Genomic DNA, 27,211 nt, shown 5'->3' with positions numbered 1-27,211 from the left:
GCTTTCTTTATAAAGTGACAATCTTCAAAGAACCTTGCCAGCTGTAAGGCTCTATAGTCCTACAAAGCTTTCACTGTATGGTGTAAGATATTTTCAGCAGATTCATTGTCCTACAGATATTTTCCTTTGCTTTTTAACATAGATTATCTGAGAACACATCAAAAATGAATTTAAGAAAATAGCAATTAATATTAATGGTATATACACTTGAATTAAAAAATCTGTTATTATTCCTCTTTGTTAGTGATACTCAACTGGAAGTATATATATATATATATATATGTATATGTATATGTATATGTATATACATCACATTGTGGCAATATTAAATGTAATTCTACCAAGGGGAATTTTTTAATGTCATCAAGTTTAGCAATTACATATTATTTTCATTATAAATATTTATTGTTAATCGCTCCTTTACACAGTTGTTAATGTTATTTTGGTAGTTTAAAAATATAGCATAGGTAAAATATATTTTAATTATTTCATTTACTGATAAAAACTTGCTGCATATTTTAAGCAAAATTAATAGCATTGGTTCCTCTTTGATTGAGAACCAGTGATCTAACCCAAACTTTTCACCTTATAGAGATGAAACTGAAGTTCCAAAAACCAAATGATTTACACACTGCCACAGGAAAAAAATAAGGAGCACAACCACAACTGGTAGATGGGAATATTGACCCTTGGTTCTGCCCTTTTGCTACTAAGCTAGACAATTTTGACCTAATAGTTATGTAAAATGAGGTATAAAGTCTCACAGATTTCCCCAGAGTTCTACTGAAGAGGAATTAAAAATTTGCGATTACTAATATCTATTTTTCACTCAGTAGAAAATCAAATTAAATGGCTGATTTCAGTTCAGATCTTCACAGTACCCACTTTTTCTACATATTTTCACCCAATATTTATTTTAATTCCAACCTCAAAAACCTGCTCTATGAACATATATATTCAAAAGGGAAGTGAATATAATACAATAATTGTATCTATGTAAAGATATCCAATTTTATTTAACCATATTAACCTTTGTACATAATAAAGTAACAGGATACTTTTGGTGACTGCCTGAAATACCAATAACTTTTTTCTGTGAATTTATAAAATTGTGGTATACAACTGTGATAAGACTATTGCATGATTCAAAATGGCTCAAAACTTTTGATTTAAGCAAATACCATTTTTACTTTCTTTTTTTTTGTTTGAAAACACTTTCACTGCTCAAATTATAAAGAAAATCATTGTATGTTTTCTTCTAAATCTTTTTAGGTTTCCTTTATATGGTTACTTAGGTATTGCCCCTACTGAAAGTGGTATGTGTGTATTTGTATATTTGAGATCTAGATCTGATTGATTAGTTTTTCCAATATGTTTAATAACTTAGGACAATTAAATTACTAGTCCATCCTTTTCATATTTTCTTTTATGCTGTTTGCTGTCTATGTGATACACCAAATTTCAATAGTTTCTGGGCTTCTATTCTATTTTGTGGGATTATTAATATCTCCCTTTACCAATACAAGGTTGCTTTAATTATTGTAAATGTTTAAAATTTTAATACATCATTAGACAACTCCTCCATTATTGGCCTAGTGATCCTCCATATGACTTTGAAATCACATTGTCAACTTTTTTTAATCCAAGTTGATACTGTGATTTGAGTACTCTGATTTGTAGTTTACTTGGAAACACATGACCCCTTAATGATTTTGAATTTTTCTTCCCATTAGACATCCATAGATAAATAGCATAAAATTTCTGTGTTATAAGCTTTGATAATATTTTATAATATTCTCCATAATGTTCTGACTTAAAACAAATTTATTTTCCTGTTTTGTATAATTTGTATGGATATTTTGAATGTGATATTCCCATCTTATATTCTTTGTTTTCATGTGGAAGTAAGTTTTTATTTCTCTAGGATAAATACTAAGGTGTCTAACTGATATGTTGTATGGTAGCTTCGTTTATTTTTTTCAGAAACTACCAAACTATTTTCCATTGGGACTGCACCATTTACATTCTCTCCAGCAATATATAGGTGTAATGCAGTTTTTCCACCTCCTTGCCAGGGTTGGTGCTGTCACATTTTGTTAAAAAAATTTAGCCATTTTAATATGTATGTGTTGTGATATTCCATTATCATTTTAATTTGTATTTCCCTAATGACTAATGGTACTGAAATCTTTTCACAGGCTTATTTGCCATTTGTATATTATCTTCAAAGAAATGTCTCTTCATGCTTTGGACAGTCATTGGATTATTTGTTTTACTGTTGAATTTTGAAGGTTGTCTTAGATCAGTGGCTATAACAAAATATCATAAATTGAGTGGCTTAAACATTTATTTCTCTAGTTCTGGAGGCTGGGAAGTATGATACTGAGGTGTTGACCAATTCGATTCCTAATGAAGACTCTCTTCCTGGTTTGCAGGTAGTCACCTCACTGTATCCTCATGTGGGAATGGGAAGACAGAGAGAGAGAGAGAGAGAAGTGAGAGAAGGATGGAGGTTATGAAGGCCAGAAGGAGGGAACAGGAGAGGGAGAGTTGTGGTCATTTATTCTCTTCCTATGAGACACTAATCTCATCACCAGGATGGTGAAATTGGACTTGTGGGCTACGGTGATGCATGGGTGATGTCCATGGTGACGATGAGGGTTCAGGACCACTGACCAGGGCTAGGGTTAGGGTCAGGTGTTCAGTAAGGGCTACAGGGAGGATAGCGTTCCAGTTAGAGTATGGATCCCTTTCTGATGTGAGGACGAGATCAAGACTATGCTTCAGGGTTAAGGTGATGCGTGGGTAATGTCCATGGTGCTGGTGAGGGCAGTTATGTCCAAGGGCCAGGGCTAGGGTTAGGGTTAGGTGTTTGGAAAGGTGTACTGGGAGGATACGGTTAGGTTTGGAGTTAGGGATCATTTCTGATATGAGGGAGAGGGTGTGATGGTGCTTCAGGGTTAAGTTGATGTGTGGGTGATGTACATGATTATGATTGGGGGTAAGGTCCAGGGCCAGGGCTTGGGTTAGGGTTTGGTGTTCGGAATGGTGTACAGGGAGTATAGGGTTTCACTTGGAGTTAGGGTCCAGCTCTGACGTGAGGGCGAGGGTGAGTTTGAGGTTAAGGTATATGGTGAGTCTTGGGGGACATCGATGATGACGGTGAGGGGTCAGCCCTGGGGACAGGGCTAGGGTTAGGGTTAGTATTTCGTTAAGGTGTATGGCAAGGATTGGGTTCTGGTTAGAGTTGCGGTCTGGCTCTGTTGTGAGGGCAAGGGCAACATTGTGCTTCAGGGTTAAGGTGATGCATGGATGATGTCCATGGTGACAGTAAGGGTAAGGACCAGGGCTTGACCCTGGGCTTGAACAGTCACTGTCACCATGGAAAGCACCCATGCATCACCTTATCCTTGAAATGCAATCTCTCGCTTGCCATCACATCAGAACTGCAACGTAACTCTGAACATAATCCTATCCTCCCAGTACACCTTTCCGATCACCTAATGATAAACCTAACCCTGGCTCCTGGACCTTATCCCCCTCACCATCACCATGTACATTACCCATGCATCACCTTAACCTTTAAGCGCAATCATGACCTCGGCCTCACATCAGAGCGGGTACCTAACTCTAACCATAACCCTGCCCTCGCCGTATACATTTCCAAACACCTAACCCTAACCCTAGCACTGGTCCCTAGCCTGACCTCTCACCCGCAGTGTCGACGTGCCCCATGGCACACCGTGAAACTGAAGCTCAATCTCTCAATTGCCCTCACATCAAAACCAGATTCTAATTCTATCCGGAAAGCTTTCCTCCATGTAGACCTTACTGAAAATGTAACCCTAACTGTAGACCTGGCCTCTGGACCTGACACCTTTTGTCACCATATACACCAGCCATGTGTCACCTTAGCACTGAACCTGAATCTCGCCCTCGTTCTCACATCAGAACCGGCTCCTAACTCCAAATGCAACCCATACCTCCCAGTACACCTTTACAGACACTTAACCTAACCCTAGCCCAGACCCCTGGACATTACACCCCTCACCATCACTGTGGACATCACCCAAGCATGACCTTAACCATTAAGTGAAATCCCGCCTTTGCCCTCATAGCAGAATCGGACCCTAACTGCAAACCTAGCCCTATCCTCCCAGTACACCTTTCTGAACACCTAACCCTAACACCAGCCCTGAGCCCTGGATGTTGCACCCCTCACTGGCATGATGGATATCACCCACACATCAAGTTAAACCTGAAGCACCATCTTGCCCTCGCCTACACATCACAGCAGGACCCTAAATCTAACCATAACTCTATCATCCCCTTACACCTTACCAAACACCAAACTCACTCTAGCACTGTACCCTGGACCTGACCCCTCAACGTATCATGTACATTACCTATGCATCACCTTAACCCTGAAGCTCAATCATGTCCTCGCCCACACATCAGAGCTGGAAGCTATCTCTAACTATAAGACTGCCCTTGCCATCTACCATTCCGAACACATAACCCTAACCCTAGCCTTGACCCCTGGATCTTACCCCTAATCATCACCATGAACATCACCAATGCATCACCTTAACCTTGAAGCACAATCACACCCTCGCCCTCATATCAGAAATGGACCCTTACTCCAAACCTAACCCTATTCTTCCAGTACACCTTTCCAAACACCTAACCCTAACCCAAGCCCTGGCCCCTGGATGTTACACCCCTTACTGGCACCACGGATATAACCCATGCATCACATTAAACCTGAAGCGCAATCTCGCACTCGCCATCACATCAAAGCCAAATTATAACTCTAAAAGTATCCTGATCCTCTCCATACACATTACTGAAAACCTATCCCTAACCATATCCCTATACCCAGGACTGACCCTCACCATCCCCATCAATGACCCCCACACCTCACCATAAACCTGAACCACAAGCTTGCCCTTGCCCTCACATCAGAACTGGATCCTGACTCTAAACCGAACTCTATGCACCCCATAGTCCTTACTGGACACATAACCCTAACCCTAGCCCTGGCCCCTGGACTTGAACCCTCACTGTCACCACGGACATCACCCACACATCAACTTAACCCAGAAGCACAATCTCTTGCTCAAAATCCCATCAGAACTGCAATGTGAATCCAAACCTAATCCTATCCTCCCAGTACACCATTCTGTTCACATAATGATAACCATAGCCCTGGCTCCTGGACCTTAGCCCTCTCACCATGACTATGTACATCACCATGCATCATGTTTACCCTGAAGCACAATCTCACCATCTCCCTCACATCAGAGCGGGATCCTAAACTATCTGTAAACCTGTCCTCCCCTTACACTTTACTGTATACCTAACCCTAACTCTACACTTGGCCCCTGGACCTGACACTTCACCGTACCATGGACATCACCCATGAATCACCTTAACCCTGAAGCACAATCATTTCCTCCCCCTCACATCAGAGCAGGAACATAAGTCATACCGCAACCCTCACTCCAAATTTAAACCTATCTTCCCAGTACACCTTTCCAAATACCTAACCCTAACCCTAGCCCTGGCCCCTGGACATGACCCCTCAACATCAGCATCAATGCCACCCACAAGTCACAGTAACCCACGGGCAATCTCACCCTCACCCTCACATCAGAGCAGGACCCTAAATCTAACTATAACACTATCAGCCTCTTACACCTTTCCAACCAACTAACCCTAAAACTATCACTGTCCCGTAGACCTGAGCCCTCAGCATACCATGAACATAACCCACACACCACCTTAACCCTGAAGTGTAATTTCGCTCTCACCCTCACATCACAACAGGATGCATACACTAACAGGAATGCTATCCTCCCCATAGCCCTTACTGAACACCTAACCCTTACCCTAGCCCTGGCCCCTGGCCCTGACCCCTCAATGTACCATAGACATCACCCACGCAACACTTTAACCCTGAAGCCCAATCATGGCATCGCCCTCACATCAGAGCCGGAACTAACTCTGACCATAACCCTGCCCTCACCGTACACATTTCCAAACACCTAACCTTAACCCTAGCACTGGCCCCTGGACTAACCTCTGACCATCAGCATAGACATGCGCCATGGCACACCATGAACCTAAAACTCAATCTCTCAATTGCCCTCATATCAGGGACGGACCCTCACTGCAAACTAAACCCTATCCTCCCAGTACACCTTTCTGAATACCTAACCCTAACACCAGACCTGCCTCCTAGACTTGAACCCTCAACGTCAGCATCAATGTAACCCATGCCTCACCGTAAATCTGAAGCTCAATCACGCCCTCAGACTCATATCAGAGCTGAATCCTAAATCTACTCATAACACTATCCTACCTGAACACCTTACAGAGCACCTAACACTAACCCTAACCCTAGACGGGGCCCCTGGACTTGACACCTCATTGTCACCATATATACCACCCATGCATCACATTAACACTGAAGCAGAATTTAGAGCACTCTCTCACATTAGAACTGAATCCAAACTACAAATGTAACCCTAAACTCCTAGTACACCTTTCTAAACACTTACCCTAACCATAGCCCTGGCCCCTGGACCTGAACCCCCTCACCGACACCATGGACATCACCCACAAATCACCTGAACCCTGAAGCACAATCTAGTCCTTGCGCTCACATCAGAGCCAGACCACAACTCTAACCAGAAACCCATCAACCCCATACACTTTTCCAAAAACCTAAAGCTAACCCGAGCCTTGTCGCCAGGACTTACCCCTCACCATCACCATCAATGTCCCCAACGACTCACCATAAAGTTGAAACTCAAACACACACTCGCCCTCACATCAGATCTGGATGCTAACTCCAATTGTAACTCTATCCTCCCTGTACACCATTTCGAACACCAAACCCTAAACGTAGACCTGGACCCTGGACCTTACCCTTAATTATCACCATGAACATTACCCACACATCACCTTAAACCTGAAGCACAATCACACCCTCACCCTCACAACAGAAATGGACCCTAACTCCAAAACTAACCCTATCCTCCAAGTACACTTTTCTGAACATCTAACACTAATCCTAGCCCTGGACCCTGGATATTATACCCCTCAAAGTCACCATGGATATCAGCCATGCAACACATTAAACCTGAAATGCAAACTCGCCCTCACCCTTACATAAGAGTGGGACCCTAAATGTGACCCTAATCCTATCATCCCCTAACACCTTACAGAAAACCTGATACTAAATCCAGCACTGGATCCTGGACATGACCCCTCACTGTAACATGGACACCACCCACACAGCAACTGAACCCTGAAGCATAATCTAGCCCTCACCCTCAGAGCAGAACTGGATCCATACTCTAACTGGAAAGCTATCCTCTCTGTAGCCCTTACAGAACACCTAACCCTAACCCGAGCCCTGGCCCCTGGATCTGACCCCTCATCATCACCGTGGACATCACCTGGGCATCACCATAAGCCTGAAGCGCAATCTTGCCATTGCCCTCACATCAGAAATGGTCCCTAACTCCAAACGTAACCCTACCTTCCCAGGACATATTGTCGAACAACTAACCTTAAAATAGCCCTGACCCATGGACCTGAACCCCTCACAATCACCATGGACATCACTCATGCATCACCTTAAAACTGAACAGCAATCTCACCCTTGCCCTCATATCAGAGCCGTACCGTAACTCCAATGGTAACCTGATCCTACTCAGACAACTTAACGAAAACTTAACCCTAACCATAGCCCAAATTCCATGACTATCCCCTCACATTACAGATCGATGACCACAACACACCATAAACCTGAAACACAAGCAAGTCATCGAACTGACATCAGAGCTGGACACTAACTCCAACTGTAAACCTGAACTCGCCGTAAACCATTCCAAACATGTAAACCAAACCCTAGCAATGACCCCTGGACCTTACCCTTCACTGTCACCATGGACATTATGCACGCATCACCTTAAATCTGAAGCAAAATCTCACCCTCGCCATCACATCAGAACCAGATCCTAAATCTAAACGGGACTCTATCCACCCCATAGGCCTTGCTGAGCACATAATCCAAATCCTAACACCAGCCCTGCTGCATAGACTTGAACCCTCACCGACACCAAGGACATCACCCATGCATCACCTTAACCCTGAAGTGCAATCTTGCACTCTTCATCACATTAGAACTGAAACATAACTATGAACGTAACCCTATCCTACCAGTACACCTATCTGATCACCTAATGACAATGGTAAACCTGGCTCCTGGACCTCGGACCCCTCACCGTCACCTTGGACATCACCCACGCATCACATTTATGCTGAAGAGCAATCTCGCCCTCTCCCTCACATCAGAGCGGGACCCTAAATCTAACCATAACGTTATGCTCCCCTTACCCCTCACAGTACACCAAACCCAACCCTAGCCCTGGCCCCTGGACCAGACCCATCAATGTACCATGGACTACACCCAAGCATCACTGTAAACCTGAAGCACAATCATGCCCCCGCCCTCACTCCAGAGCCACAACCTAACACTAACTGTAACCCTGCCCTCACCATACACCTTTAGGAACACCTAACCCTAACCCATGCACTGGCACCAGGTCTGAATTATCACCATAAACATTGACGAGCCCCATGGCCCACTGTGAACTTGAATCTCAATCACTCAATCGCCCTCACATCAGGGACAGACCTTCACTCAGAATATAACTATATCTTCCCTGTACACCTTAACAAAAACCTAACCCTAAACCTAGCCCTGTGGCCAGGACTGACCCCTCCCTATCACCATCGATGTCCCCAGTGACACACCATTAATTTGAAACACAAACACACCCTCGCCCTCACATCAGAGCTGGGCTCTAACTCCAATTCTAACTCTATCCTCTCTGTACACCATTCCTAACACTTAACCATAACCCTAGCCCTGGACCCAGGAACTTACCCCTAATCATCACCATGAATATCACCCACACAACACTTTAGCCCTGAAGCGCAAACACGCCCTCACCATCATATCACAAATGGACCCTAACTCCAAACATAACCCTATACTCCCAGTAAACCTTTCCGAACACCTAAACCTAACCCTATCCCTGGCCTCTGGACATTACACCCCTCACTGGCACCGTGGATATCAGCCACGCATCACATTAAACCTGAAGCGCAATCTCGCCTTCACACTCACATAAGAGTGGGAGCCTAAATATAACCATAACTCTACCATCCCTTTCACCTTACAGACCACCTAACAATAAACCTAGCAGTGGCCCCTGGACCTGACCCCTCACTGTAACATGGACATCACCCATACAGCACCTTAACCCTGAAGCATAATATTGCCCTCACACTCACAGGAGAACCAGATGTGTACACTAACCAGAACGCTATCCTCCCCGTAGCCCTTACTTAACACCTAACCCCAACGCTAGCCCTGGCCCCTGGTCCTGACCTGCATCATCACCATGGACATCACCCAGGCATCACCATAAACCTGAAGTGCAATCTTGCTGTCACCCTCACATCAGAACCAGTCCCTAACTCCAAATGTCACCCTATCTCCCCAGTACACCTTCTCGAACTAACCCTAACCCCAGCCCTGGCTCCTGGTCCTGAATCCTCTCACTGTCAACATGGACATCACTCATGCGTCACCTTCATCCTGAAGTGCAATCTCGCACTTGCCCTCACATGACAGCCATACCATAACTCCAACCATAACCCTATCCTCCCCACACACCTTAGCGAAAACCTAACACTAATCCTAGCCCTGTCCCCAGGACTGACCCCTCACTCTCCTCCTCGATGACTCCCATGCCCCACCGTACACCTGAAATACAAGCTCGCCCTTGCTCTCACATTGAAGCTGGACCCTAACTCCAATTGTAACCCTGTCCTCCCCGTACACCATTCTGAACATGTAAACCTAACCCTAGCACTGGTCCCTGGACCTTACACTTCACCATCACCACAGACATCATGTACGCATCACCTTAAAACTAAAGGGCAATCTCGCCCTTGACCTCACTTCCTAACCGGATCCTAACTCTAAACGGAACTATATCCACTCCGTAGTCCTTGCTGAACAACTAAACCTAACCCTAAGCCCAGCCGTGTCCCCTGGACTTGAACCCCCACCATCACGCATTCATCACCTTAACACTGAAGCACAATCTCTCGCTTGCAATCACATCAGAACTGCAATGTAACTCCAAATGGAAAAGTATTCTCCCAGTACACCTTTACAATCACCTAACAACAACCCTAGACAAGGCTCTTGGACCTTACACCCCTCACAGTCACCACGTACATCACTCAAGCTTCACGTTTACCCTGAAGCGCAATCTCGCCCTCTCCCTCACATAAGAGCAGGATTCTCAATCTAATTGTAACCCTCCCCTCCCTTTACACCTTATTGTACACCAACCCTAACCCTATCCCTGGCCCCTGGACCTGACCCCTCAACATACTATGGACATCACCCACGCATCACCTTAAACCTGAAGCACAATCATGCTCTCGCCCTCACATCAGAGCCGGAATCTAACTCTAACCGTACCCCTGCCATTGCTGTACACCTTTCCAAAGAAGTAACTCTAACCCTAGCACTGGCCCCTGGCCTGACCTCTCACCATCAGCATTGACGTGCCCCATGGCACCCCGTGAACTTGAATCTCAATCTCTCAAACGCTCTCACATCAGGGATGGATGGACATTTAGTCCTAACTTAACCCTCTCCTCCCCGTACACCTCTCCAAATACCTAACCCTAACACTAGCCCTGGACCCTGGACCTGACCCCTCAACATCAGCATCAGTGACACCCACGACTCACCATATCCCTGTAGCTCAATCTCACCTGTGGCCTCATATCACAGCAGGATCCTAACTATAATTGTAATGCTATACTCCCCGTTCACCTTACGGGACACCTAACCCATACCCTAGCCATGTGCGCAGGACTGACCCCTCACCGTCATCATCTATGTTTCCCACGACTCACTGTAAACTTGAACTTCTAACTCGCCCTTGCCCTCACATCAGAGCTGGGCCCGAAATCCAACTGTAATCCTCTCCTCCATGTACACAATTCTGAACACCTAAGCTGAATCCTAGCACTGGCTCCAGGACATTGCATATCACAGTAACCATAGACATGACCCAACAAGCATCACCTTAACTTGAGGCACCATCTGGCCTTCGCCCTGTGATGACAGCAGGATCCTATATCGAACCACAACTTTATCCTACAAAGACACCTTACGGAACACCTAACCCTAACCCTAGCACTGGCCCATGGACCTGACAACTCACCATACCATGGACTTCACCTACACATCACCTTAACCCTGAAACGCAATCTCGCCCTCACCCTCACATCATGACCGGATCCTAACTCTAACCGGAATGCTATCTTCCCCGTACAACTTACTGAACACCTAACCCTAACCCTAGCCCTGGCCCCTGGAACTGACACACAACCCACGCATCACCTTAACACTGATGCGGACTTTCGCCCTCACTCTCACATCAGAACTGGATCCTAACTACAAATGTAAACCTAACTTCCCAGTACGCCTTTCTAAACACTTAAACTGAACCCTAGCTCTGGACCTTGGACCTGACCAACCTTACCGTCACCATGGACAACACCCACACATCAACGTAACCCTGAAGTGCAATCTCATCCTCGCCCTCACATCAGAGTCAGACCGCAACTCTAACCAGACCCCAATCCACTCCATACACCTTACCAAAAACCTAACCCTAACCCTAGCCCTGTTGACAGGACTGACCCCTCACCATGACCATCAAGGTCCACAAAACTCACCATAAATCTGAAAGGCAAAGGCGCCCTTGCCCTCAAGTCACAGCAGGAGCCCAACTCCAATTGTAACTCTGTCTTCCCTGTACACCATTCCAAACACCTACCCCTAACCCTAGCCCTGGACCCTGGACCTTACCCCTAAACATCACCATGAACATCACCCACGCATCATCTTAACCCTGAAGCGCAATCACGCCCTCGCCCTCATATCAGAAAAGGACCCTAACTCCAAACATAACCCTATCCTTCCAGTACACCTTTCCGAACACCTTACCCTATCCCTAGCCCTGGCCCCAGGACATTACACCCCTCAAGAGCACCATGGATATCAGCCAGGCATCACGTTAAACCTGAAGCACAATCTTGCCCTCTCCCTCACATTAGGATGGGATCCTAACTCTAACCAGAATGCTATCTTCGCCATAGACGTAACTGAACACCAAACCCTAACCCAAGCCCTGGCCACTGGACCTGACACCTCATCACCATATACACGACCCACACGTCACCTTAACACTGAAGCAGAATTTTGCCTTCACTCTCACTCAGAAGTGGATCCTAACTACAAATGCAAACCTAACCTACCAGTACACCTTTCTAAACTCTTAATCCTAACCCTAGCCCTGGACATTGGACCTGATGCCCCTCACCATCACCATGGACATCACCCAAGCATCACCTTAATCCTGAAGTGCAATCTCATCCTTGCCCTTACATCAGAGCCAGAACACAACTCTAACCAGAAACCGATCCACCCCATACACCTTACTGCAAACCCAACCCTAACCCTGGCCTTGTCGCCAGGACTGAACCCGCACCGTCACCATCGATGTCCCCAACGACACCATAAATCTGAAACCCAAACACGCCATCTCCCTCACATGTGAACTGGACCCTAACTCCAATTGTAACTCTATCCTCCCTGCACAACATACTGAACACCTAACCCTAATCCTAGCCCTGGAGCCTGGTCGTCACCCCTAATCATCAACATGCACATCACACACACACATCACCTTATCCAGAAGCACAATCACACCATCGCCCTCATATCAGAAAGGATGCTAACTCCAAACCTAACAATATCCTCCCAGTACACTTTTCCCTACACATAACCCTAACCCTAGACCTGGCCCCTGGACGTTACACCCCACCCCAGCACCATGGATGTCAGACATGCGTCACGTTAAACCTGAAGCACTGTCTTGCCGATGCGCTCACAACAGAGCTATACCATAACTCCAACGGTAACCCAATCCTCCCACACACCTTACTGAAAACCTAACCCTAACCCTAGCCCTGTCCACAGGAATGACCCGTCACCCTCCCCATTGATGACCCCCAAGAATCACCATAAACCTGAAACAGAAGCTCACCCTTGCCCATACATTGGAGCTGGACTCTAACCCCAATTGAAACCTTGTCCTCCCCGTACACCATTCCAAACCTGTAAACCTAACCCTAGCACTGGCTCCTGGACCTTACCCTTCATTGTCACCATGGACATCATGCAGGCATCACCTTAAATCTGAAGCGAAATCTCACCCTCGCCCTCATATCAGAACCGGATCCTAAATCTAAACGGGACTCTATCCACCCCATAGGCCTTGCTGAGCATGTAATCCTAACCCTAACACCAGCCCTGTTGCATGGACTTGAACCCTCACTGTCACCATGGACATCACCCACGCATCACTTTAACCCTGAAGTGCATTCTTGCACTCTCCATCACATCAGAACCGAAACATAACTAGGAACGTAACCCTATCCTCCCAGTACACCTATTTGATCACCTAATGACAATGGTAAACCTGGCTCCTGGACCTCAGAACCCTCACCGTCACCTTGGACATCACCCACGCATCACATTTATCCTGAAGCACAATCTCGCCCTGTCCCTCACATCAGAGCAGGACCGTAAATCTAACCGTAACCTTATCCTCCCCTTACAGTTCACAATACACTAAACCTAACCCTATCCCTGGCCCTTGGACCTGACCCCTCAAAGTCAGCATCAATGCTACCCACGCCTCACGTTAACCCTGTAGCTCATTCTCGCCTGCGTCCTCATATCACTGCTGGATCCTGACTCTAGTTGTAATGCTATCCTCCCAGTTCACCTTTTGGGACACCTATCCTGAACTCTAGCCATGTGCGCAGGACTGACCCCTCACCCTCATCATCATATTCCCCCATGTCACACCAGAAACTTGAACCTCTGTCTTGCCCTTGCCCTCACACCAGAGCTTGGCCCAGACTCCAACTGTAACCATATCCTCCCGTACACCATTCCAAACACCTAAGCTGAACACTAGCACTGGCCCATGGACATTGCACATCACCGTCACCATGGACATGACACAAGCATCACCTTAATCTGAGGCACCATTCGGCCATTGCCCTGTAATGACAGCGGGACCCTAAATCTAACCATTACCTTATTCTCCAAATATACCTTATGGAACTCCGAACCCTAACCCCAGCACGTGTCCTTGAACCTGACAGCTCACCATACTATGGACATCACCCACACATCACCTTAACCCTGAACCGCTATCTCGCCCTCGCCCTCACATCAGAACAATATCCTAACCCTAACCAGAACACTATCTTCCCTGCAGACCTTACTGAACACCTCACCCTAACCCTAGCCCTGGACTTTGGACCTATCATCTCATTACCATATACACCACCCACGTGTCACCTTAACACTGAAGCAGAATTTCACCCTCGCTCTCACGTCAGAACTGGATCCTAACTACAAATGTAACACTAACCTCCCAGTACACCATTCCAAATACTTAACCCTTACCTTAGCCCTGGCCCTTGGACCTGACCCTCCTCACCGTCACCGTGGACATCACCCATGCATCATGTTAAACCTGAAGCACAATCTCACACTTGTCCTCACATCAGAACCAGTTTCTAACTCTAACCAGAATACTATCCTCCCCATAGTCCTTACTGAACACCTAACCCTAACCCTAGCATTTAACCCTGGACCTGACCCCTCATCGTCACCATATACACAAGCCATGTGTCAACTTAACACTGAATCAGAATCTTCTTTTTCTAGCTTCTTCAGGTGAATTTTAGATTAAGCTATTTCCTCTCTTCTGTTGTATTTTATGCTATACATATCCTTTCAACACTGCTTTAGCTGTGTCCCACAAGTTTTGAAATACTATATTTTCATTTTCATTCAATTCAATGTATATTTTTTATTTCCCTTGAGACATCCCCTATGGCCCATGGATGGTCTAGTAATGTCTTGTTTGATTTCTAAGTGTTTGGATGTTTTCCTGTTATCTTTCAGTTGTTAATTTTTAGTTTAATACTGTTATAGTCAAAGAAGGTTTGTTTTATGGTCTGGATATAGTAAATCTTGGTATATTCTCAGTGGCCACTTGAAAAAAACTGCATTCACATTTCTGGAAGTAGCAATAAAGAGCTTTAAAAATGTTAAACCTCTTGAGAGAGTAATCACAATTTTATGAATACACCATAAATAAATTATTAGAGATACAGATATTTATACCCCACAACATTAAGCATTCTGATATTTATAATAGCCATAAAAATGTGCAACGGCTTAAATGTTAGTGCCAATTGTGCATGTCTATATCCAATGTTGCATTTACTGATGTCATATTGGTAAAATTAGTAATTATTGGTAATTAGAAAATTATTAAATTATGAAACATCTGTATAAATAGCACTGGGAAGAAATAAAGAATTGTTTTTCAAGTGATATTCAATGAAAGAGGAAAATTCTTAATAAAATTATTGCAGAAAGATATACAAAACTATACGCATGCATATTTACAATGATAACATTTTACAGATATGATAGAGTGCGTTATGAATTATGTAATAAAATTGCTTGCATTTTTAAGGTACTAAGATATCTTTTTAATATATTGGATAACATAGTAAAAGAGGAGAAAAAGGCTCTACTGTGTGACACTAGTTATGTACACAGGAGAAATTGTTCTGAGAAGTATTAATATATCTTAAAATTATGGAATAATAACCAATAAGCAAAATAAATACCTAGCTTTCAGTTCATGTATAGTATCAAAAATTATAACAGATTTCCTCCTTGGTAATAGCTAAATAATGAATAAAATATAGCATAAAGTTATAGCAATAAAATATTTCCAAAATATCTGATGTAGCTAAAATAAACCCTCAAGGCCTTCCAAAAATTAAACTCTTGATCCATATACCAATCATCTAACCTTAAACACCAAACTGAATAAATGATTCTTCACTATCAGATTTGAAAGGCTTAAAAAGTGTTTCTGAAAAAGAACAAAGAAGGCCAAACAAAGGAATGCAGCTATGTTTTGCTCGTTTAAAAACATTTATATAAAAACCTTCCAAGAAGAGGAAAAAAGAAGGCCGAGTAGGAAGACAAAGTGGAAAATACCTCACACACATACAGCAGGGAAGAACCTACAGCAAATACAACTATACCTGAAAATGACCTGAGAACTGCATAAGATGTCACCTACACTATGCCTGGCAAAGAAGAGAAGACTACACAGAAAAGAGTTGAGTGGAAGAGCTGAAATCAAGCAGGACCCAAGACCTTTCCCCATAGTGGCCCATAATATAGGCTTTTATATAGTTAGGAAGCTACCCTTGAGCCTCATGGAAACCACAAACTGAAAGCCGATAATAGATACATGAAAAATTAAAAAAGGAAAATCCAACCACAATATTAAAGAAAACCATAAAATAACAGAGAAGAGTATAAGAGAGGAAGAAATGAACAGAGAATAACCATAAAAACAACTAGAAAACAATTAACAAACTGACAGTAAGTACATACCTATCAATAATTACCTTAAATGTAAATGGACTGAATGAACCAATCAAAAGATACAAAGTAGAAGAATGGATTAAAAAATAAGACCTATCTATATGGTGCCTAAAAGAGACTCATTTCATACCCAAAGGTACACATAGACTAAAAGTGTATGGATGGAAAAAGATATTTCCTGCAACTAATAGGGAGAAAAAAGCAGGAGTTGTAGTACTTTTTAGACTTCAAAACAAAGAAAGTCACAAGAGACAAAGAAGGACATTACATAATGATAAAGGAGTCCAACAGAGCATATAACCATTATAAATATCTATGCACCCAACATAGGAGAACCTAAATATGTGAAGCAAATACTAACAGAATTATAGGGGGAAATAGATTGCAACTAATTCACTCTAGGAAACTTTAAAACACCACTCGCATCAATAGACAGATCAACCAGACAGAAAATAAATAAGGAAACAGAGGCACTTAACAATACATTAGATCAAATGGACTTAACAGATATCTACACAGCATTTTACCCAAAGGCAGCAGGATACACATTTTTCTCAAGTGGACATGGAACATTACCTAGAATAGAGCACATACTAGGCCATGAAAAGAGCCTCAGTAAATTCAAAATGATTGAAATTGTATCAAGCAACTTCTCAGATCTCAATGGTATGAAAACTAGAAATAAATTACACAAAGAAAACAAATAAGCCCACAAATACATGGAAGCTAAAAAACATGTTTCTAAATAATCAATGGATCAGTGAACAGATTAAAACAGAAATCAAACAATACATGGAAACATATGAAAATAAAAATAGGACAGTCCAGAATTTGTGAAGCACTGCAAAAAACAGTTCTAAGAGGGAAGTATATAGAAATATAGGCCTACCTCAAGAAACAAGAACAATCCCAAATAAACAGTCAAAGTTCACAATTAAAGAAACCAGAAAAAGAAGAACAAATAAAGTCCAAAATTAGTTGGGGAGACAAAATAAAGATCAGAGCAGAGATAAATGAAATAGAGAAGAATAAAACAATAGAATCAATTAAAGTAAGAGCTGGTTCTTCGAGAAAATAAACAAAATAGATAAACCCCTAGCCAGACTTATCAAGAAAAGAAGAGATTCTACACACATAAACAGAATCAGAAATGAGAAAGGAAAAATCCCTACAGACACCACAGAAATACAAAGAATTACTAAAGAATACTGTGAAAAATTATATGCTAAAAAACTGGATAATCTAGAAGAAATGGACAACTTTCTAGAAGAATACAACTTTCCAAGGCTGACCCAGGAAGAAACAGAAAATCTGAACAGAACAATTACCAGCAATGAAATTGAATTGGTAATCAAAAAACTACCTAAGAACAAAACCCCTGTACCAGATAGCTTCACTGCTGAATTTAATCAAATATTTAGTGAAGACCTAATACCCATCCTTCTTAAAGGTTTTCAAAAAGTAGAAGAGGAGGGACTACTTCCAAACTCATTCTATAGGCCAGCATCACTGTAATATCAAAACCAGACAAAGACACCACAAAAAAGAAAATTTAAAACCAATATCCCTGATGAACACAGATGCAAAAATCCTCTACAAAATATTAGCAAACTGAATTAAAAAATACATCAAAAGGATCATCCATCATGACCAAGTGGGATTTTTTCCAGGGATATATATTATTTGTAAATCAATATGATATACACATTAATAAAAGGAAGGATAAAAACATATGATCATCTCAATACATGCTAAAGAAGTATTTGACAAAATTCAACATCCATTCATGATAAAACCTCTCACCAAAATGGGTATAGAGGGTACATACCTCAAAATAATTAAGGCCGTGTATGACAAACCATAGCTAACATCAACTCAATGGGGAAAAGCTGAAAGCTTTTCCTCTAAGATCAGGAACAAAACAAGGATTTCCATACTCACCACTTTTATTCAACATAATACTAGAATCCTGGCCTTGGCAATCAGACAAGGTAAAGACATAAAAGGCATCTACATTTTTAAGGAAGGAATTAAATGATCACTATTTGCAGAAGACATGATATTATACATAGAAAACCTTAAAGACTTGACAAAAAATCTATTAAAACTAGTAAGTGGATTCAGCAAAGTTGCAGGATACAAAATACTAAAAAATCTGTTGTGTTCCTATATGCTGTAAACAAACTAGTGGAAAGAGAATAAGGAAAACAATTTCATTTACAACTGCAACAAAAAGAATTTAAAAACTTAGGAGTAAGCTTAACCAAGTTGCTGAAAGACCTGTATTCTGAAAACTGTAAGACAATCAAAGAGTGAAATTAAAAAAGGCATAAACAATGGAAATCTATCCTATGTTCATGTATGGGAAGAATTAACATTGTTAAAATGGTCATCCTACCCAAAGCAATTTAGAAATTCAATGCAATCTCTATCAAAATTCCAATAGCATTTTTCAATGAACTAGAGCAAATAATCCTAAAATCATATGGAATCACAAAAGATTTCAAATAGCCAAATAAATCTTGAGAAAGAAGAACAAAGCTCAATGTATTATATTCCCTGACTTCAAGCTATACTACAAAGCTATGGTAAACAAAATAGTATTGTACGGGCACAAGAACAGACCCATAGATCAATGGAACAGAATAGAGAGTTGGGATATAAATCCATGCATATATAGCCAATCAATATACAATCAAGTAGCCAAGAATATACAATAGGGAAGAGACACCTTCTTCAGTAACTGGTGTTGGGAAAACTAGACAGCTACATTCAAGAGAATGAAACTGGATTACTGTCATTCTTCATACACTAAACAAAATAGATCAAAAACCTGAATGTAAGACATGAAACCATAAACCTCCTAATAGAAAACAAAGACAAAAATCTCTTCAACATAAGCATGAGCAATTTTTTTCCTAGACCCATCATCTCATCAAGGGAAAAAAGATAAAAATGAACAAGTGGGACTACTTTAAACTAAATAGCTTCTGTACAGAAAAGGGCACCATCAACAGCACAAAAATGCAAAAAGTCCATCAACAGTATGGGAGAATATATTCATAAATGATTTATCCAGTAATGGGTTAATATCCAAAATATATAAGGAACTCATAAATCTCAACACCAAATAATAATAATAATAATAATAATAATAATAATAATAATGATAACCTGATTTAAAAATGGGCATAGGACCCAAACAGACATTTCTCCAAAGAATACTGATGGCCAGGAAGTACAGGAAAAGACACTACACATAGCTAATCACCAAGGATGCAAATCAAAACCACAAAGAGGTATCACCTTATAACAGTAAGAATGGCTACCAATTGATAAGAAATAACAAGTGTTGGCAAGGATGTGGAGAAATGGGAACCATCCTACTCTGTTTGTTGTAATGTAAATTAGTGCAGCTGCTGTGGAAAGCAGTATGAAGGTTCCTCAAAAAACTAAAAATAGAAATAGCATATGACCCATTAATTCCACTTCTAGGAATTTAGCTGAAGAAAAAAAGTCCAGGATTAGAAAAGATATATGCATCCCTATATTTATTTCCACATTAATTACAATATCCAAGATAGGGAAGCAACTAAAGTGTCCATCAATAGATGAATGGATAAAGAAGAGGTAGTACATATACACAATAGAATACTATTCAGCCATAAAAAATCCTGCTATTTGCAACAACATGGATGGATCTAGAAGGAATTATGATCAGTGAAATAAGCCAGGTAGAGAAAGACAAATACCAGACCATTTTGCTTATTTGTGGAACATAAAACACACCAAAATGGATTCAAGATGGCAGTGTGAGAGGAGAGACAGAACTCCACCCCAAACCACAAATAGTACAAAAATATTGTTAATTAATACAACTAAACCTAAAACAGCAACAAGAAAGAAGGCTGAACCAGACTGCATACAGATATCATGAACAAAACAGACCTCGTGAAAGAGGGTAACATATCAAAACCTTGATCCAGCAGGACCCAGGCCCTTCCCCACCCCAGCTCACCAGTGGGAGGAAGAGAAACATAACAGGGAGGAGGTGGAAGCTTGGGACTGCTGAACACCTAGCCCTGGAGATCTGCTTTGTGAGAAGAAACCTATATTGTGTGGTGCTCTGGATGTTGGGGAGCTCAAACAGAGGAGTGCTTGAAAGAATGAAATTCCAGCCATATGAGGACGACAGGATCCAAACCCAGCCCCTCTGTGTCAGAGGAAAGGCAGGCATTCTAAAGGGCTTCCTAGAAGTGAGAGGGCTGCTGAAGGGGTGGGGTTTGCATGGAGCTTGCTGCACAGGGGAGGGGAGAGCTGGACAAGGTTCTCTGGGCATGCTCAGCCCAGCTGGTTGGGAACTTTGAAGAGCTTCAGGCATTCCATCACCCTGGCTGCCTACTCAGCTCCAAGACCCCCCACTGTAACATGCGGCCTGCTGGGTCTTCCTCCTGGCTGGCCAGCACTTGTTCTTAAACCAGCAGTCACTGTGCTGCATCAGGCCAGCCTGAGGGAGGCCCCACCTACAATAGCTAGAGATACCAAGCACAGGGGCTCACACCTGTGTGCTCGGCCCACTGGTTGTGATACTGGAGACAGGCACTGCAGAGGGGAATCAGGAAACAGATCTTTCCTCCCCCAAGGCACCAGCTCTGCTTCCCTATGGCCGCCACCCTCACTCTAGGGGCTGAGCAGCCACAGAGACTGGAGCTTCTGGACAATAGTGAGCACCACACAGAAATATGAGATGTCAAAAGAACAAGGTTCAGACTAAAATCTCAGAAACCCCAGAAAAAGGGCAAAATGAAATGAACTAAACATTCGTCCTGAAAGAGAGTTCAAAATAAAAATTATAAACATGCTTATGGAGGTACAGAAAAGTATTCAAGAACTCAGGAATGAATTTAAGTCAGAGATTTAATCATTAAGAAATTCCATATCTGAAATGAAACATACAATGGAGGAATTTAAAGGCAGATTAGATGTAGTAGAAGAGATGGAAAATGGAATAGAAATTAGAGAAGAATACAAAGAAGCTGAGGAACAGAGAGAAAATAGAATATTTAAGAATGAAAGAATATTGAGAGAACTGGGTGACCAATCCAAATGGAACAATATTTGCATTACATGGTTACCAGGAGAAGAAAAGAGAAAAAAAGCGATAGAAAGTGTCTTTGAGGAGATAATTGCTGAAAACTTCCACAATCTGGAGAAGGAGATAGTTTATCAGGCCATGGAGGGGCACAGATCTCCCAACACAAGGTACCCAAGGAAGACAACATCAAGACATATAATAATTAAAATGGCAAAGGTCAAGGATAAAGACAGACTTTTAAAAGCAGCTAGAGAGAGAAAAAAGATCACAGACAAAGGAAAACCCATAAGGCCATCATCAGACTTCTCAACAGAAACCTAACAGGCCAGAAGGGAGTGGCATGACATATTTAATGCAATGAAGCAGAAGGGCCTTGAACCAAGAATACTCTACCTTGCAAGACTATCATTTAAATTTGAAGAGGGATTAAACAATTTTCAGATAAGCAAAAGATGAGAGAATTTACCTCCTACAGAATACTTCTACAGCGCATTTTGGAGGGATTCCTATAGATGGAAGTATTCCTAAGGCTAAATAGATGTCACCGACGGGATAGACAAAGAGTATAGAATATGATTCATAACATACAAATAATGGAGGAGGAAGAAAAAGGAGGAAAAAAAAAGATCCTTTAGGTCCTGTTTGGAATAGCATAAAAGTAATGTAAATGAGACTGTTAGATAGTAAGGGAATACCCTTGAACCTTTGGTAACCATAAATCTAAAGCTTGCAATGGCATCATAAGTACATACCTATTGATAATCACCCTAAATGTAAATGGTCTGAATGCACCAGGCAAAAGACACAGAGTAACTGAATGGATAAAAAAACAAGACCCATCTATATGCTGCCTACAAGAGACTCACTTCAAACCCAAAGACATACACACAGTGAAATTAAAGGGATGGAAAAAGATATTTCATGCAACTAATGGTGAGAATAAAGCAGGAGATGCAAAACTTGTATCAGACAAAATAGACTTCAAAACAAAGAAAGTAACAAGAGACAAAGAAGGACATTACATAATGATAAAAGGTTCAGTCCAACAAGAGGATCTAACTATTACAATTATCTATGCATCAACACAGGATCAACTACATATGTGAAACAAATACTAACAGAATTAAAGGGGAAATAAAACGCAATACATTCATTTAATGAGACTTCAACACACTACTCACTCCAAAGGACAGATCAACCAGACAGAAAATAAGTAAAGAGACAGAGGTACTGAATAACATATTAGAACAGATGGACCTAACAGACATCTACAAAACACACCATCCAAAAGCAACAGGATACACATTCTTCACGAGGGCACATGGAACATTTTCAAGAATAGATTATACACTAGGCAACAAAAAGAGCCTCAGTAAATTCAAAAAGAATGAAATTGTAACAACCAGCTTCTCAGGTCACAAATGTGTGAAACTAGAAACAAATTACACAAAGAAAATGAAAAAACCCAGAAACACATGGAGGCTTAAAAACATGCTCCAAAATAATTAATGGATCAATGACAAAATAAAAACAGAGATCAAGCAATATATATAGACAAATGACAACAATAATTCAAAAACACAAAATCTGTGGGATGCAGCAAAGGACATGCTAAGGGGGAAGTATATTGCAATACAGGCCTAAAAACAATCCCAAATAAACAGTCTAAACTCACAATTAATGAAACTAGAAAAGGAAGAACAAATGAGGCCCAAAGTCAGTAGCAGGAGGGACATAATAAAGATTAAAGCAGAAATAAATAGAAAATTCTTCTGAGAAGAATAAAACAAGAGAAAGAATCAATGAAAGCAGGAGCTGGTTCTTTGAGAAAATAAACAAAATAGATAAACCCCTAGCCAGACTTATCAAGAAAAAAAGAGTCTACACACATCAACAGAATCAGAAAGGAGAAAGGAAAAACCACTATGGATACCACAGAAATACAATGAATTATTACAGAATACTAAGAAAAATTACATGATAACAAACTGTATAACCTAGAAGAAATTGAGAACTTTCTAGAAAAATACAACCTTCCAAGGCTGACCCAGGAAAAAACAGAAATTCTGAATAGACCAATTACCAGCAAAGAAATTGAATTTGTAATAAAAAAAACTACCTAAGTATACACCTCTGAACCAGATGGTTACACTGCTGAAATTTATCAAACATTTAGTGAAGACCTACTACCCATCCTCCGTAAAGTTTTCCAAAAAGTAGAAGAGGAGGGAATACTCTCAAACTCATTCTATGAGGCCAACATCACTCTAATAGCAAAACCAGGCAAAGACACAACAAAAAAAGAAAATCACAGACCAATATCCCTGATGAACATAGATGCAAAAATACTCAACAAAACATTAGCCAACCAAATTCAAAAATACATTAAAAAGATCATCCATCATGATCAAGTGGGATTCATTCCAGGGATGCAAGGATGGTGCAACATTCAAAAATCCATCAACATCATCCACTACATCAATAAAAGGAAGGACAAAAGCCACATGATCATCTCCATAGATGCTGAAAAAGCATTCAACATAATTCAACATCCATTCACGATAAAAACTCTCAACAAAATGGGTATAGAGGGCAAGTACCTCAACATAATAAAGGCCATATGTGACAAAGCCACAGCCACCTTTACACTTAACAGCTAGAAAGAGAAAGCTTGTCCTTTAAGAACTGGAACAAGACAAGGATGCCCACTCTCCCCACTTTTATTCAACATAGTACTGGAGGTCCTAGCCATGGCAATCAGAAAACACAAAGAAATAAAAGGCATCCAGATTGGCAAGAAAGAAGTCAGACTGTCTCTGTTTGCAGGTGACATGATATTGGACATAAGAAACCCTAAAGAATCTATTTCAAAACTACTAGAACTAATACCTGAATTCAGCAAAATTGCATGATACAAAATTATACATAGAAATCTGTTGCATTCCTATACACTAACGATGAACTGGCAGAAAGAGAAATCAGGAAAACAACTCCATTCACAATTGTGTCAAAAATAATAAAATATCTAGGAATAAACCTAACCAAGGAAGTGAAAGTCCTACATCAGGAAAACTACAATACACTCTTAAGAGAAATTAAGGAGGACACTAATAAATGGAAATTCATCCCATGCTCTTGGCTAAGAAGAATTAATATCCAAAAATGGCCATCCTGCCTAAAGCATTCTACAGATTCAATGCAATCCCTATCAAAATACCTACAGCATTCTTCAGTGAATTAGAGCAAATAGTTTCAAAATTCATATGGAGCCACAAAAGACCCTGAATAGCCAAAGAAATCCTGAAAAAGAAGAATAAACAGGGGGTATTATGCTCCCTGACTTCAAGTTCTACTACAAAGCCACAGTAATCAAGACAATTTGGTACTGGCACAAGAACAGACCCATAGACCTGTGGAACAGAATAGAAAGCCCAGATATAAATCCAAGCATATATGGTCAATTAATATATGATAAAGGACACATGGATATACAATGGGGAAATGACAGCCTTTTCAACAGCTGGTGTTGGCAAAACTGGACAGCTACATGTAGGAGAATGAAACTGGACCATTGTCTAACCCCACACACAAAAGCAAACTCAAAATGGATCAAAGTACTAAATGTAAGTCATGAAACCATAAAACTCTTAGAAATAAAAAGATGCAAAAATCTCTTGGACATAAACATGAGCAACTTCTTCATGAACATATCTCCTGGGCAAAGGAAACAATAGAAAAAATGAACAAGTTGGACTCTATCAAACTAAAAACCTTCTGCACAGCAAAGGACAAAATCCATAGAACAAAAAGGCATCCTCCTGTATGGGAGAATATATTCATAAATGACATATCTGATAAGGGGTTGATATCCAAATTATATAAAGAGCTCATGCGCCTCAACAAACAAAAAGCAAATAAGCCAATTAAAAAATGGGAAGAGGAGCTGAACAGACACTTCTCCAGAGAAGAAATTCAGATGGCCACAGGCACATGAAAAGATGACTCACATCGTATATCTTCAGAGAAATGCAAATTAAAACCACAATGAGATATTACTTCACACCAGTTAGGATGGCCAACATCCAAAAGACAAACAACAACAAATGTTGGCGAGTATGTGGAGACAGAGGAACCCTCCTACACTGCTGGTGGGAATGTAATCTAGGTCAACCATTGTGGAAAGCTGTGTGCAAGTTCCTCAAAAAACTAAAAATAGAAATACCATTTGACCCAGGAATTTCACTCCAAGGAATTTACCCTAAGAATGCAGCAGCCCAGTTTCAAAATGACATATGCACCCCTATGTTTACTGCAGCACTATTTACAATAGCCAAGAAATGGAAGCAATCTAAGTGTCCATCAGTGGATGAATGGATAAAGAAGATGTAGTACATATACACAATGGAATATTATTCATCCATAAGAAGAAAACAAATCCTACCATTTGCAACAACATGGATGGAGCTAGAGGGTATTATGCTCAGTGAAATAAGCCAGGTGTAGAAAGACAAGTTGGACTCCATGATTTCACTCACCTGTGGAGTATAAGAACAAAGAAAAAACTGAAGGAACAAAACAGCAGCAGACTCACAGAACCCAAGAATGGACTAACAGTTACCAAAGGGAAAGGGACTGGAGAAAATGGGTGGGAAGGGAGGGATAAGGGAGAAAAAGTGGCATTACAATTAACACACATAATGTAGCAGTGGGGTACACAGGAAAGGCAGTATATACAGAGAAGACAAGTAATGATTCTATAGCATCTTAGTATGCTGATGGACAGTGACTGTAATGGGGCATATAGGGGGGACTTGATAATAGGGGTAGTCTAATAACCATAATGTTGTTCAAGTAATTGTACATTAACGATATGAAAATAAAACATAGCAAAATAAATTGTACAGAACAGCAGGAGACTCACAGACACTGAGAAGTGATTGGTGGTTACCATGGGGAAGGGGTGGGGGGTGTTTGAGTAGGGAAAGTGAGGAAAACAAAGGGGCACATAATTACCAGTCATAATATCAATTGGTCATGGGGATAGTAGTAGAGTATGGAGAATATAGTAAATGATTCTGTAATAGCATCTTCTTGTATTGACAGATAGTAACTGCAGTATTTGGGGTGAGGACTTAATAATATGGGTGATTGCTGAACCACTGTGTTGTATATATGAAAGCAATATAAGATTGTGTATCAGTGATTAAAAAAAAAATGCCATAGAAGAAAAACATTCCAGGTTTTTAATCCTAGGATTTCCTTTTGAAGAGACATAAAAATCCAAAGTATGATCTCCTTGCTGATACAATTTTTCTTGTTAAAAATATCTCATTGCAAATTAAAGTTGAAACTTGCTTGGCTTCCTTTCACCATGTGTTCCAATTCTGTTTAGCGGATTGTTTGTCTGTTTTCTTTTTTCCTATTTTAATGTGATAAGGGAACCA

This window comes from Manis pentadactyla, chromosome 2 (genome assembly GCF_030020395.1).
Source record: "Manis pentadactyla isolate mManPen7 chromosome 2, mManPen7.hap1, whole genome shotgun sequence".
Classification (NCBI taxonomy): domain Eukaryota; kingdom Metazoa; phylum Chordata; class Mammalia; order Pholidota; family Manidae; genus Manis; species Manis pentadactyla.
Note: the sequence above shows the minus strand (reverse complement) of the source record.